Genomic DNA, 17,121 nt, shown 5'->3' with positions numbered 1-17,121 from the left:
TAGACAACTACCAGAAATTAGGTTCCTACGCAGAGAGGGAACATACAAAACATCACTCAAAGATAATGTTTTTCCAGAAGTAAGTTTAAAGAGAATCTTTCCTTTACCAAGCACTCCAGCTGTAGCTGAATTTCCCATGAAAACACATTCTCCGTCATCAGCATCCTCAATCTGGTGAAAAAGCTCTTTGTTGGCGCATAAGTGTTTAGAAGCACCGGTATCTAGAATCCAGTCCACCTTGTTGTCGACCATGTTTGCCTCCACTACCACAACAGCTATCACTTCTTCATTTTCTGCTAGATGTGCTTGAGGAGCATGTGGTGCAGCAGGTTTCGAGTTGTTAGATTGTTGTCCCTTCCTCAGTTTGCACTCATAAGCTTTATGACCTGTTTTGACTAGCAAACTCAACAACATTAGCATTAACTGAATTTACAGAATGTAAAACATGCTTATCTTTAAGTCGGCTGGCCTCCTCTGTCTTCATATGATTTATTAATTCTTGAAGTGACAAGTCCCTCTTCTTGTGTTTCAGTTGGTTGCGGTAGTCACTCCACGAAGGTGGAAATTTTTCTAGAAGCACATTAGCCTGCAATATCTCACACATCTTCATTCCTTCATTTAGTATATCACCAACTAGATTCTCATACTCATGAATCTGCTCCATGATTGGTTTGTCATCCATCATTTGGAAACGCAGCCAATTTCCTACCACATATTTCTTTCTTCCAGCATCGTCATCGCCGTAATGTTTCAGCAGAGTGTACCATATTGTTTTCGCAGACTTTTGATTAATGAATAGATCAAACAGATTATCTGCCATATGAGTTAGTAGATGACCTCTAGCAGTTTTGTTGTCCTTTTCATATTTCTTCTTTGCTTCTTCGTCAGCTTTCTTGGTTTCTGCAAGAAGCGGTGTGACGACAGGGGTAGCAGGAGTTTCAGGAGTAGATGATTCAGAAGCGTTGACATCAGCGGGAGGATCTTCAAATAGCACATAATCAACCTCTAAGGCTTCAAACAAAATCAACAGTTTTGAGACCATCTCCTATAATTTGAGTCGTCTAGAGGTTCTATTTTTGACATATCCAGAATGATTTTTGACAGACTTCCAGCGATTTCTGTTTAGTACTTAATGCAAGGAAAAAATAAATTTTGCTTTCAAATTTGTTGGAAAAAACTAGAAGTCAGAAGTACAAAACAGAAAAATATAACACAGATTGGAGGTTTGTTGTGCCGTGAAAAATCACTGCCTTGAAAGCAAAATTCGGCTAGACCTTGATGCAATCTAGTTTGCCGACTGCTCCCCAAGGTTAACACAATGAGCCTATGAACACGTGCACTCGTGGCCTTAGGCTATGGAAATCACAGAACAATTGCCCATAATTTTAGAAGTAGATAATAAGAAAAGAATTGAAAATTATTTTTCTGCCTGTGCAAGACTTTTCAAGACTATGACAGTCCTCTTTTTAATAGCAAAACAATGAAAAACGTCTTTTTCTTTTCCTGTCCACAAATCATAATTATTAGCTACACATTCAACAAATTGACCGTTAGAGAATTGCTAATAAAGTGGAGGTTATGCTATTTGGTTTATAGCTAATCAAGAGCATTAAAAAAGGAAATATTTGTTAAAAGAATAACAATCAAAACTGTTTAAAATCAGTTAGGAAATTTGGGAATAAAGAAAAGGAATATTATATTTCCGATGTGGGACATCACAATGAAACAATTGTGGCTTCAGTTTGCCATTGTCCAACAATGAGTTTGTCAAGCTTGGTGGAGACCAGCTTGTTCCATATTATGCTGACATTCTTGGAGCCATTTTGCCTTGTATAGCAGATAAAGAAGAGAAAATTAGAGTTGTAGGTTCTCTTGAGAATTTCTTTTTTTCTTTCCTCATTTATTGTTTTGCTTTCTGTTTTTTTATAGCTTTTTTTTAATGACATTGCTTCCTTCCATTTAATCTATAAATTTGAAATTATCTATCGCTTATATGTTAGGTTGCTCGTGAAACCAATGAAGAGCTACGTGCCCTCAAGGCAGATCCAGCTGAAGCGTTTGATGTAGGAGCAATCCTGTCCATTGCCAGGAGGTATGGTTTTTCTTTCTAGGGTGGTTTGACTACTATAGAAGCTATTGAAAAATGATTGAGGGTCCTTTGTATTTAGCCAAGTACTCTATTTTGCACTGATTATTCTGTAGAATGATTTTTGGGATGGTTTGACTGACCAGGCAATTATCTAGTGAACTGGAGGCTACTTGAATCGAAGCTTTGCACTGGATATCAACCCTTTTAAACAAATATCGTACCGAGGTGACTAGATTGCTATTTTTGTTTACATGAAATGCTCTGTAAAAGCATGCGGAACAAGGTAAGAATGTAGGAATTTCCCTTTTGTTAGTGAGTTGCATTGTTTTATGGGAAAACTTGTTAATAACAGTCTTTTGAATTTTATTTGTCCAGTCTGAATGTACACCTCACGAATCAAGGGAACCTTCTGGACATGATCAAGAGACTAATGACAAAGCTGATACTAAGGTGATGAAATTTCACAAATATATAGGCTTGGAACGCATCATTTTACAATTCATCAACCCATCTCTAAATAGGATGAGTTATATTTCCCAATTTAGTTGTCTATTTCACATTTTGTATTGAATATATATCCACATTGTAGGTGCACAAATATGAGATTATGAATACAATCTACGTTGTACAAATTCTTTTACCATTCACTTGGAAGGGCAAATCCTTGTATTCATGCTCTCATCACAGTACTAGGTTTTGGTAAATCCTTGTAAATCTTAGTACTAAGGGCACTAATTATTTTAAAAAGTTTAGAGTTTTATTATTAAACTTGTAATTTTTTATTATTATTGAATTTTGATTAGTTTAGAGTGCACAATTGGTGCTCACCTCCTGAATACAAAGTGGAAAAAAGAAACAAAACACCTCCCTTTATAATAGCTGTAGTAATGACATTGCTAGCAAGCTTCTTTATATTTATTATTTTATTTGGTCTTTTTTCATATTATACCTGCTTGGATCTCTCAAAGCTCTGCCATATATGCTTTCTCATCCTCATTTTGCAATCTATTTATTATCCTTGTGCTCATATATATATACACATACAAAGCTTTCATTATAATTTCTGATTGTAGAAACTTTGTTGCAGTATGTTTTGTTTGTAAGCTTGTATCTTATTTCAATGTATCTTATTTCAATGGTTGTGTTATTCTAATGTTCCTCAATAATGTTAGATGAATTCAATTTAAAAAGAAATTCTCTTGTGCAGACTGAAATTTTATATTTGTGGAAGTGGAAGTCTGTGTCAATTTAATTGTATTCCTATCATTATCCTATATTCTTTAATTTCTCTTTTTTTTTTTTCTGAGACTGTATATGAGCCTCTTCTATATATGTATATTGTTTTTTTTCCAGGTGACACTCTTTCTGATATAGGGCTTTACTTGCTGTAAGGTCAAAACCTGTCGTTTCACTTTCATGGTTGAATACTCTTTTCATTTTTTTTCCTCATATTAGTAGTCAAATTTATGTATACAATTATTATTTAAATGAATTAAATACATTTTGATAATAATTGTTAATATTTTTAATTATTTTTATTTTTTCTGATGGGATATCAATCAGAACAAATAAAAATAATTAATTTTTTTATTCAATAATGGTGCTAATGTAAGCACATCTTTGAAAGGTACACCTTCTAAGACGATGCTTACATCAGCACGTCTTAGAAGGTCAGCATTCTAAGACGGTGCTTACATCAACACCGTCTTTGAAAGGTAGCATTCTAAGACGGTGCTGAGATCAGCACGTCTTAGAAGGTCAGCATTCAAAGACGGTGCTTACATCAACACTGTCTTTGAAAGGTAGCATTCTAAGACGGTGCTTACATCAGCACCGTCTTAGAATGCTGACCTTCTAAGACGTGCTGATGTCAGCATCGTCTTTGAAAGTTGCGACCTTTAAGATGGTGTTGCTTTAGGAAGATCGTTGAAAACTGCGACTTCTAAGATGGTCATTGTTGCACCGTCGTTGAAGGTTTCGACATTCCACGATGTTGAAATCTACGACGGTCATCCACCGTCATTGTAGGCCGTATTCGACCGTCGTAGAATAACGTTTTTGTAGTAGTGTATGCATCACTTGATTATATTCCCAGGGAGGGTTTGACATAATCCTTTCACCATTTTGTTTTGTTCCTTCATTTTATTCTCTGTGATAAAGATATGAAGATACAATAGCCACCATTCACTTAATGTTAACTTGGCACATGGAAGTTAACGCTTGAGTGATATTCCTAACTTTAGAAACCAAATAATATGCAAAGAGCCGAAAATCACTAGTCAGATACCAGTGTATACGCACGCTCGGTTGTTCGGCTTCATTCCGCTATTTTTTTTTGTTTTAATACTGGAATTATACTTAGATTAAAAATTAAAATATGTATAAAAGTATAAAAATTGTAAAAATAAAAGTATAAAAAATCATCTTTATTTTGTTAAACTACTTTTTGGTGAATGGAAGGAATTTAATCCTTTACATTACTCAAACAAATAGAAATCTCCATTTTTACTTCACCTCACATCCTGTTCCAATGTATATTTCATGTGGTTATCTTTCTTATTTTAGTTCTTAAAATTCTTAATTTGCCCCTATTTAAACAGCGATATGTCAACAATATATGATAAATAAAGTCATATAATTGGATCAACAATTTATTTATTGAAAAAAGAATGAAAATGAATTATAAACTTTAATAATTTTACCTTTTCTAATTATAAATTAATAAATGAAAAACATGTGCACGAATTTTATTATTATTTTATCATAAATATGATAATTTTTTTTATAATAATTGTTTTGTAAGTTAAACTTTAATTTTTTTTATTGATTAATGATGCAAAAAACTTTAACAGAATTCAAACTTTAGAATTAGCTTTCATCTAAAATTTCTCGTACCACTAAAATTGTTTTAGATATTATGACATTTTGTCTCTGGTTTGGGTAAGGAGGTCATCTCAGGATATTAGAAACTATCATGATATAAGGAGGTCTTACCAAAATTTTTATTTTATTTATATACCCTTTTAAGAGGAATGAAAATAACTTATAAACTTTGATAGTTTTATGCTCTCCAACTATAGTTTAATAAATGAATAATATGTGCATAAATTATATTGTTATTTAATCACAAAAATTTTATATATGAAAAATCTATTAATTTTTATAATAATTAATTTATAAGTTATATTGAAATTATTTTATGATTTATTAGTGATACAAAAAATTTTGCATCAACTTTTCTTCAAATTACTTGAAATCTTCTTCTTTTAACTGTTGCTGATAAAAAAATTACAAAGATATTAATTTCTTCATTATTTCATTCAAAACAATAGTAAAGTGAAGAAATTGTAATCATTTTTAGGCAAAATTAACTATCAAATTAACTCAAATTTCTCAGTTATCAATATACTATGTTAAAGGGATGGTTTTGCTAGTATACTCTTTTATATATTTATTTATATGACACTATTTTTTATAAATACTCTATAGATTAAATTATTAAAAATATTTTAAATGATGAAAATTTATTTTATTTTTGTTGTCCCTTTCCCTTCATCTCCAGGTGTCAATAAAGGAAATTTTCTTAAATTCTCATTTTGGCAATATGGGAGGATAGCTGTCGAACAACCAAGTGAGGGCATAAATGTATTTTTGCTAGCCTATTCCTTTATCAAATTTAAGATAGATAACAAAGAGCATGATTATTTCTTCTCACCTTATTCAAATTAAACAAAGTGTAATTTAACAATGTTGCAGCTTGTAAAGAGATGATTTGACCGTCTATCCCAAAAATCACGGTGAATTTGAATGCTATTTGTACTTCTCTAGTGTGCATTCTTTTTTGGTTTGATTGGTGAAAATCTTGCATCCATATTCAACAATGCCTCCAATTCTTCACTATGATGGAAGGGTAACTGAATTGCAGTTTCTTTAATTGCCAAAAACTTGCTCTCATGAGGCAATGAATTTTCATTTTGCATTATTGTTAAACTAAATCATGTTCATATACCTAACGATACTCGTATTTCTTCATCTCAACATGAAACATTGTTCACCAAATATTTCAAATTCTAATTTCAAGTCACAAAGATATGTTTTGTTAGTACATATTTTAATGAAATATGGTCAATTGAGATAGATCAACAACATGTGATCCAATTAATCCGTGACTAGATCTGCACAGAAATGAAGATGAATATACTTACTGAATTGTTCAGTTTTTGGAGGATCCATTACCTATTCATTACGAACCACGAATTTGCGCTATATGCAACGCCTACCACTAGTAGAGAGAATGGATATAACATTGTTGTGTTAACATCAATTTTTTAGAGAACCGATGTTAACAAAAACATGGTGACATATTCGTAAATAAAGCGAGTTGGTTAACTGTTGAGGCTTTGGCAAGTGCACCAAATCGCTCTTAAGTAGTAAATCTCGGAAGTCCGAGTATCGTTTCCACAGGGATTTTATTGCACCTTATCGAATACTTCTCAATTTGTAAGTAAGAGTAAAATAATAAAAACAAGAATAAGTGCAAAAATAGATTGCTATTACCAAATCAAATAGTTTAAAAGGAAAGACAATTAATAAGAATGCCAAGATCGGACAAACCCAAGTGGCCTACGATGCATGTAAATATGATATTCATTACCAATGCACTGGTATTAGTTCTACCCATATCTGTTAATTTTACTTGTCCCTGATGCCTCACGTTGACGAGCCTATTTTAACTACCTATCTCCCAAATGCCTTTGCGAAGATTCAATAATTAAAATGCATTAAGGTTAAGTTCTAGATGTTGCTAAATGCATGGGCAGTGAGTTATCATTCTATGCCTAACAATGCTAACCCAAGGATTCTTTTCTTAAGATGTTCTATTAGGTGTTACCCTTTCCCAAGTGTATAACCCCTAAAACTAATGCGTGCATTAAATCTTAAACCCTTATTAGGAAATACCCTCTCCCGAGCGAATAAAACCCAAAAGAAATTTAAGAATAGATGCAAGATAACAAGAAAAGAATTAGAATAGAAAAACCTGGAATAAATTGCCTTTGCATTGATAATTCTTGAAGCACACCGTACATCGTTGGCTTTTTAGGCCTGCCGGGCCCTAGCTAGGGGATTAGCCACTCATGGCCATTGAGGGCTTTACAACTGGGGTGAAAGAAAGAATAGGGATAATAAAAACAAAGAATATAAAGAAAGAAGGGAGAGCTCAGGCTTGGAGTGCTGAGAACAGTGCTATGAGGCGAGATGTGTTGATTCCTTGGGACTGGCTCTCTATTTATAGTTGCTGAAGTGAGCTTTGGGCCTTCATAGTCGTGCTCAGCGCGACACCTCGCGCTTAGCGCGTTCGAATCGTGCGCTCAGCGCGCCTTGCAGGCTTAGCCTGTGCTTCTGTTGGATCACGCGCTTAGCGCGTAGCTGGGCTTAGCGCGAGTAACGGTATCTGCTTCTTCGAGCTTAACGCCTCGCTTAGCGCCTGCCTTCTTTGCTCGCTTAGTGCCTAACGCGCGCTTAGCGCGAGTGTTGGGCTGGGCCTATTTCAGAACTCTTTCTTTCTCTTCATTTCTGTTGCCCTTTTTGCTTAATGTAACCTCATTTTTCGTATCTGCAACCAGAAATTCAACTTAATTAATTTCTCAACTTTTAATTATAAATAACTGCTAAATAATTAATTCTAGGCCAAAATTTGACTATTTAACTACTATTAATTTGCAATTATTTAGCAGTTATCATTAACATATTTTTTTTTTGAAAAATCGATGTTAACATGAGTTTGCTAACATCGGTTTTCCAAAAACCGTTGTTAACAAGCGCTTCTACAATGGTCAAATAGGGGATACAACTACATTTTTTGACCGTCGTAGAATGTCACGTCGTCAAAGTTTAAAAATTTCAACGACGAGTCTCAAAACACCGTATTTGAAAGTGAACAACTTTCAAAGACGATGCTTACATCAGCAACGTCTTTGAAAGTAGGCATTCTAAGACATTACTGAAGTAAGCACCATCTTTGAATGCCTACTTTTGAAAGTAGGCATTCTAAGACGTTGCTAATGTAAGCACCGTCCTTGAATCAAATATTATTTTTAATTATTTATATTTTTTTGGTTGGTATCTCATCAGAAAAAATATAAATAATTAAAAATAATAAGGGTCAATCCTTAGCCCCTACCTTTTTACCTTAATTCTGGATGTCCTCACGGAACAAATCCAAGAGATAGCGCCGAGATGCATGCTTTTTGCAGATGACATAGTCCTCCTTGGAGAGTCGAGGGAGGAGTTGAATGAGAGGTTGGAAACTTGGAGACGAGCTCTAGAAACACATGGCTTTCGCCTAAGCAGAAGCAAATCGGAGTATATGGAATGTAAGTTCAACAAAAGAAGGAGGGTTTCTAACTCAGAGGTGAAAATAGGAGACCATATTATCCCTCAAGTCACACGGTTTAAATATCTTGGGTCTGTAATACAGGATGATGGGGAAATTGAAGGGGATGTGAATCATCGCATTCAAGCAGGATGGATGAAATGGAGAAAAGCATCGGGGGTGTTATGTGATGCAAAGGTACCGATCAAGCTAAAGGGAAAGTTTTATCGGACTGCGGTAAGACCGGCGATTTTGTACGGAACAGAATGTTGGGCGGTCAAGAGCCAACATGAGAATAAAGTAGGTGTAGCGGAGATGAGGATGTTACGGTGGATGTGTGGTAAGACTCGACAGGATAAAATTAGAAACGAAGCTATTAGAGAGAGGGTTGGAGTAGCGCCTATTGTAGAGAAGATGGTGGAACATAGACTTAGGTGGTTTGGGCATGTAGAGAGAAGACCGGTAGACTCTGTAGTGAGGAGAGTAGACCAGATGGAGAGAAGACAAACAATTCGAGGCAGAGGAAGACCCAAAAAGACTATAAGAGAGGTTATCAAAAAGGATCTCGAACTTAAGGATTTGGATAGAAGTATGGTACTTGATAGAACATTATGGCGGAAGTTGATCCATGTAGCCGACCCCACCTAGTGGGATAAGGCGTTGTTGTTGTTGTTGTTGTTGTATATAGTAGCACGATTGTAATTAATATTAATGGTAAAATTTATTTAATAAATAAATATTTAAATGATAGATTAAATAAAAATAAGAGGTTTATGTATTATTTATATTTAATCTATCATTTAAATATTAATTATTAAATTAAATTTTAATATTAAGTACAATAGATTAAGAAAATAAAATTTTACTATTAATTACAACAAATTAAGAAAATTGAATTCTAAAATAAATTTAAATAAAAATTACAACAGATTAAGATAATTTTAATTAGAAAGGGAAAATGCATGTGAATTAATTTTTCAACCTAAGAATTTTGATATCTCAAGCCACGAGCTGCTCCAACTGCAATCTTTTGCCTAGCAGACCATTCAAGTACATTTATGCTTTTGTCCTAAAAATTGAAATGATCCCTTAAATATTCTTTTATATTTTTTTCTATATAAATCAATGGATTTTTGTACACTATCAGTGTAAAGATTAACCAATAAAAAATAATAGGTATGACTTTTAAGATAGTTATTATACTACAATATTATATTAATATTGCTGTGATTTTTAACTTTTGGTATATTTAGCCATATATATACTAATTCTTAATTATGAAGACCGGGAAATAGTTATTAAAATATTAATAAAATAAAACTGTTATTAACATGAAACAGAACTAAGAATGAAAATATTAATAAAATAAAATCAAAGTTAGTAAATAATTGTATAAGAAGTAGCCATGCGTATATTGTCTAGTATCTTCAAGCATTTCATATGATAGAGTAACTACAATTTTAAGCTTTTATAGAGGAAAAGACCTAGTTGTGCAGCATAGTTCAGCCAGTGTTTGAATATCACAGTTGTTTAAAAAAAATCGCACCTGAGTAACTCTCTCAACGAGACAGTCATCAGCATACGTCCCTTTATGAGTATAGAGTATTCTCTCAAATCGAGGATCCTTTGCTTAGATTTGTGATTCTTTTCATACCTGATGGCAACTGGCTATTCAGGATTATTTCCTTCATTTAAATTATTAAAACTATTGAAAGTGGATTGAATTCATTTGAGTACAACAAATTATATGCTACAATTTGGTTTACATCAGATAATGACTACCCCATTGTCAATCAATTCTAGTACACATCTTCACACGGGAGGATATTTAATATATTTCTTTAGTCATTTATTATGTCATTGCTTTTGATGTTAACATCAAACTTTTAGATTTCCCGGAGCCAAGTTTTCAAATTTCATATGCAAAGAAGTAGAAGACCAACAATGTAGTTTTAGAATTCATTGCTCCTATCTATATTAACTAATAAGCACTAACAACTAACCATAATAAATTAAGTGATTAACAAACTCTAAGTGAATTTTACTACTCCAAGTAAATTTTGGGAGGACTCTTTGTTTATAGCACATTCAATACTGTCTATATTCATTGTATTCAAGTATATGGGGTTCCGTAACATGACCTCTTGCCGAAGAACTCAAGTAACATGCCCCTCTCTGCCATCCCTAGAAGCTGGAATGAGTCACTGCTCATTTCGGCAACAAACATTTCCATGTTTGACATTGCAGTAGCAGCTTGAAGCCACCACCTCAACCACACTCCTCCAACAATCTCAGCAATAATTGAGAAGTACCCGTCAGTCCACAACTCCCTATTGAGAGGAACAACACCAGTGGCAACCAAAAGAGAGAAAAAATAGCCCAGAACCACTTTCCCAGCAAGAGTACTAATAGAGTCCCAATAGTTGAGGTCCACCAAACAACAACTTATCTGACTTCAACTCTCAACAATACCAAAGTCCAACCACAAACAAGCCTAAAATTTTGTTCATCATGCAAAGCCAATGTCTGTGTCTACCCCTTAAACAAAGCCCAGTAGCAATCTACCCCTCCAGAAATCACAATTCTCATTCAGACAAGATAACAAACAAACAAAAAATTTCTAATCATACTCATAAACCAAAAAAGTTCTAGTCATACTCATACGCGTCTAGCAAAATAACAATATTTACATAACCATACTCATAAACCAGATATAACCAAAATTATAAAATAGGCACCTTGGGAGCACGAAGCACCTTGCGAGCACCTTGCGAACACCAACATACTGAAAGTCACCACCTTGAGCACCTTGCAAGCACGAACCTCCTTGCAGTGACCACCTGGGTAACGTGCAATTACAAAGAAGAAGAAAAGGAGAAGAAACAAACAAACAAAAAAATAACAACAGGAACAACAACAAGAAGAAAACCCTATATCGTGAGGTCGCGAAGAACAAAACCCTGTACTGTGAGGTTGTACCTGGGTAACGTGCAGTTACAAAAGCCTGTAATGTGAGGTCGCGAAGAAGAAGAAGCGAGGAAGAAGAAGATAAAGAGAGTGCGAGGAGGAAGAAGAAAAACAGAGCACGAGGAAAGTAGTAGGGCACGCGTTCTCACATTTTAAATTATAAGTACAACATCAGTTTTCTTCAAAAAAACCGATTTAATCCATAGATGTTAACGTTAACATCGGTTTTTCTCTGAAAAATCGATGTTAGCATATCAAATGTTAACATCGATTTTTCCAAAAACCAATGTTAATGCAAACACATTAACATCGGTTTTTTGAAAAATTGATGTTAACATATGATATGTAAACCGATGTTAAGAAGTATACTTTATTTACAAATATGTCACCACATTTAACTTAACATCGATTTTGTCTAAAACCGACGTTAATAGGCCGATGTTAAAACTGCTTTTTGTAGTAGTGTAATTTTATAAATTCACCAACAACAAGAAATTCAAGAAAATAAATTATATGAATTTTAATAAGCTTTAAGACACTAGTCCTTGGCCAACTTTGTTTTATCACCAAGGCAATTACCATGGCTGTTCTTAAATCCATATTTACAGAACAAAATTGGGTGGGGCATGGGGCTCAATACACATAAAAAACAGGTTCTGAATATGTATTAGACTAACAACGGCATCCAGCTTGACAAAGAGAGACATAGTGTTCTAAGAATCAAATTCGCATGCAAATTGAAAATTATAGGATTAGGAAAATCCTCACATTTTCCCACCTGTCTTTACTCTTCAAAACCCAAAATGATTCAAGTTCTTCTCTTTTCCTTAGAGAGAAATACGTGAAGAAAGGATGGGTGAAGATTATTCCGGCACCCAAATGGAGATTCTAGGAGCTTAAAAATCCACTCTTTAAAAAAAATCAAATACAAGGAATCTTAAAAATTACTACCTAAAACATATATGGATCACAACAACTTGACAAAAAAGAGTAACGAATAAAAGGAGAGAAAATTAAAATACAACTGATTTGAGGATTAGGAACTATCAATGAGGAGCTAATGGATAGGTGAACATTGTTTTATAATTGCATGTGAGACTCAAAGTGATTTTGATGGAATAAAAAACTTTGCCATGAAAGTGGAACTGGGAACATCGAGTGAGAAAAAAAGAAAGCATTGGGGCCTTGGGGGAGAAGAAATGTTTGATAAAAATTCACAACAATGCTAATACATGCAATGTTGGTAGGCATTATATATATGTTATTTAATTCAATTGTGAGAAATGAAATTAATTTATAGAAGTTTTCTTATATAATTTTTCTAAAAATAAAAACTTATATAAGTTATATTTTATGAAAAAGTTCTCTTATATCATTTTTTTTCATCAATGAAGTTCTCTCGTATGCCAGTGCATAATTTTATTTTATCCTTCTTCTTATCACTGAGTAGAATGTAAATTTTATACCAACAAAATATTATAGTGGATATAATTTAGCCATATAAAACTATACGAAGAAAGAACAGAACTTCTTGCTTATGCTAAAAGGTACATTGTTGGAGATGTGATACTTAACATGAGAAGATAATAATATATAACAGGATGGCACGTATTCAAGCAATACAAAAGAATTTATATCCTAGTGAACCAAAAATGTTATCGAGTATGGTTTACCAGATATAATGCTATTAGACTAAAAAAAATTCATGATATGGTGGAAATAATTATTTATTTATCTTAAAGAAAGGAATTACGTACCTACATATTTAAGTATTTTCATCAACTAATATGATTTTAAATAATTTTTTTCATTTTGTATATATTATAATTAAATTAAATAAACTTATATTGTTTAAAATTATTTTTCAATATTTAAATATTTTATTTAGGAATATTATTTTTAAACGACAAAGAAAAATTGTTTTTTTTCCATATAATCTTGATTTTCTTGTTAAATTTTTTACGGACCAAATATTAACATATAAATAAAAAAATTAACAATGCATTTCATTAAAATAAATAGTTTTACATAAAAAATATAAAAAGAAGAATTTAAAGTTTCATAATAAAAAAGTAAATAAATATGTCATCTAGTATATAGTTTACCATAATAAATTAGCAATATGTTTATTCAACAAAATACTATAATTTGAAGGCAATTGATTAAGATAGTAACATATCTTAATAGCACTGGTAATATCAAGAAAACACACACACATGCATGCATACATACATATATATATATATCAAATTTAACAACATAATATAGCTATATAAGAAACTTAGTTAAAATCACAACAAAATTAGATAGGTTTTATAAAATTAACAAATATCAAAGTATATTTTCTGAAGTTATTAAAATTTTCATCACACATATATAGTCGAACAAAGGGAGACATTGAGAAAGAAATAAAGAAATGTTACAGAGGACAAATTAAAAGATTAAACGACAAGCAAGAAATAGTGTCTGGATAAATTGATAGTTTAATTTCTATTTTTAAAAAAGGAATAACAGATCATGCGTTTCTTTCTCTGTTTCTTTTTTTTAAGGCACAGACCATGCATTTCTTCTCACCTTATTATCCAAAGTTTCAAACAAAGTGAAAGTTGTTTAATTTATACCTTGTAAAGAGATGATTGGACTATTTACCCCAAAAGTCCAGGCGAACTTGATCTTGCTACTGCTGCTTCAACTCTGCATCCATATTCAAATATGTCTTCAATTCTTCACTATGAAGCAAGCCTAGCCGAATTGCAATTGCTACTCGTTTTCTTTAAATGCCAAAAATTTGGGCTTCCGAGGCGACCCATTTGATGATTCTAGATCATGTTTATGTATCCAACGATACCCATATTTCTTCACTTCAACAACCAAATCTTGATCATGAAGAAGATCTCTGGATATACATTTCACTTTCAACTCATCAAAATTATCTTCATCAAAATGATATCGAGGGAAATAGAATAGCCACAAGTGATCCGATTCATCCGTGACTAGATCTTCATGAAAAAGAACAGGAATATAAAGAGATGGACGTTTTTTCTTTCTTTGTTGGGGTGGAATAGAAGGGCCACATGTAATACTAAGAATTGAACGTTGTTCCATGTCTGGAGGGGGCATTCTTCTTTCTTTGTGTACCATGAAGATTACATTCAACGCAAGGCCTATCCAATTTTCGTCATTCTGTGTAATGTTGAATCTGCCTGTGTTTATGACATTGCTGCCCACATGCTGCATAAAGTGAGATCAGTCTATGTTTATGACATTGCCCATGCCCAAATGCTGTTCATCGAACCACCTTGGCATTTCACTTCCTGGAATAATACTTGAAATCAATGGAACCCACAACGGCATTACATAGCTGGAAGGATGAAGATCATCAAGGGAAAAATAGGGATGAACTATTTGCATCATCCATGAGAAACAATTGTTGGTGCAGCGATCTCTCTCAGCTAATTCTGGGCAGTCACTACTACAAAAACAGTTTTCTAAGACAACTATTTTAAGACGGTTCTGTAAAACCGCCTTAGAAAACAACGCGGTGACATTTTTGTAATTATTTCCATTATAATTGCTATTTACTTCGCGGGTTCTAAGACGGTCATAAAGAACCGTCTTAGAAAATCACATAGTGGCAATTTTGTAATTACATTAAATGAACACAACAACGGTCCTTGTCTATGATCGTCTTTGTTCATCGTGTAAAAAATTAAAAGTGGCTAGGTCATGCGTTTGCTGTCCACCTCCCTGAAAAGCTTACTCTTGCCCTCCTGTCGTGCCTCTGCATCCCTGTCCCTGTCACTTTATTTTTCAGTTTTTAGTCGAGTCGCTGGAGTTCTCCCCTTGCACTGCTGCAGCAATGTTGACGAACTCCGCATCCGGCGGTGACCCTCCTTCTGGCTGTTTTGATACGCCGACGCTGGACCTTGAATCGACGGCGCTACTCCACGGGATCTCCGAGCATGGCGAGTACGCGTACGTGAGCATGGCGGCACTGGTGGCAAACGGCGACATTCGCACGGTGGAGGCAGTGTGCGAGATGGCGTGGGAGCAGCTGCACTCGGGGCCATGGCACTCGGTGCTGCCGGTGTGGCGCGACACTTACTCCATGGCGTGCCTCCTCGTGGCGAGCCACCATTACCGCAACAGCGAGTTCAGGGACACGCTTAGGGTTTTGGATTTGGGAATCATGGGAGGCACGCTCCTCTGCAAGGGTTTTGGACTCCTACATGTGGAAAGGTTTTCCCAAAGGGACTGTCTGGCTACATTGATCGGGGCACATTGGAAAAATGCCTTCACCTTATTGTTCTTTCTCTATCTGTGGAAAGGTTATGGCTGGGTTTGGACATTTACAAACCTTTCGGTTGTTGAGATTCCTAAGGAGCAGAAATTGTGCAGATGGGCAGTCAAGTTATGGTATTCAGATGGCAGTAAGTTCTGGAAGTTGTGGATATCATCTTCACACGAGTTGGAGCCAAAGATAGAATCATGACAGGCGAGAGTAAGTACTCTAACAAAAGCAAATGTACTTTATGGTTTTGTGACATGCTTGTGCATGAGGCTTTTCCTACCTAAACACGTTGATATTTCTGTTGACATTAATAGGGTTTTTTAGAACTTGGAAAACGTAGAATTGTGGTCTCAAAATGTGCATTTGCATAGAGACAGATTAGTTGACTTTATGTATTGCCTATGCTAACAAACTTTGTATTTTTTTAGGTACCTTCTTTGTTGAGTGTACTGAAACAGCTTTGGTGCTTCAGAATGCTACTTAAGATTTTGTTGTTATCGTTGATGAATTGGGTCGGGGAACAAGCACTTTTGATGGCTATGCCATTCCATATGCAGTGAGACTCCACTCTTCATTATTCTTGTCTTAAATGAAATTTTTGGTTTTGTTTTTAAGTACTGAATTTCTATACTTTACTGAGTGGATATGCTCAAAAGTTAAACACTCGAGTGCCCATTGGAAAAGGTAAAGAAATAAAAACTGTAACAATGGCACTATGTTTCATGGTAATGGGGTCATCCATTGAAAGAAATTGTGTTAAGGTTTCTCTGTTATCCTGTAAGTTTGCTCCAACCATTGATAAAATCTTTTAGTTTATTGTCACTTTTAGTAATTATGATTTTGATAATGTTTCAATATTCTTGTCTCTTTCACTAATTCTGGATTTGCACAGGTATTCCGGCATCTGATTGAAAAAGTTAACTGTCGCATGCTATTTGCCACACACTACCATTCACAGTCTAAGGAGTTTGCTTCCCATTCACGCGTCATAATGCAACATATGGCTTGTGCTTTCAAGTCAAAATCTGATACCCATTCCATGCACGATCAGGAACTAGTTTTCCTATATCAGCTTGCCTTCGGACCATGTCCACAGAGCTACGATATGAACTTAAAACTTCATTTATATCAGGAAAGAATATAGGATTGTAACTCTTTGGATGAAGATGCTTTAGATACATTAATCTGTCTGTGGTATGAACTTAAAACTTCATTTATATCAGGCAAGTAGAGATGTGGGGTGCGATAGAAGATCAAGAGATTGGCTGCAAACGTAAGTATCTTTAGCCTTTTGTGTTTGGAGGTTTTATCGCCATGAATTTTGTTTACATCATTACATGATCTATATTCCACTACTACAAAAACATGAATTAACATCGCCAAATCTACATCGGTTATTAA

General features: G+C 34.2%; 1 long non-coding RNA gene across 1 annotated transcript; it reads left to right on the top strand.

The window, feature by feature from the left end:
• Positions 1 to 1,757: 1,757 nt before the first annotated feature.
• Positions 1,758 to 2,251, top strand: LOC121175078 (uncharacterized). The gene is made up of 3 exons (XR_005892088.1): positions 1,758 to 1,862; positions 2,001 to 2,092; positions 2,233 to 2,251. It is a non-coding gene; the product is annotated as an uncharacterized lncRNA (long non-coding RNA).
• The last annotated feature ends 14,870 nt before the right edge of the window (positions 2,252 to 17,121 follow it).

The sequence above is a fragment of the Glycine max genome, chromosome 6 (assembly GCF_000004515.6).
Source record: "Glycine max cultivar Williams 82 chromosome 6, Glycine_max_v4.0, whole genome shotgun sequence".
Taxonomy (NCBI): Eukaryota; Viridiplantae; Streptophyta; class Magnoliopsida; order Fabales; family Fabaceae; genus Glycine; species Glycine max.
This window is presented reverse-complemented; position numbering and strand designations above follow the sequence as displayed.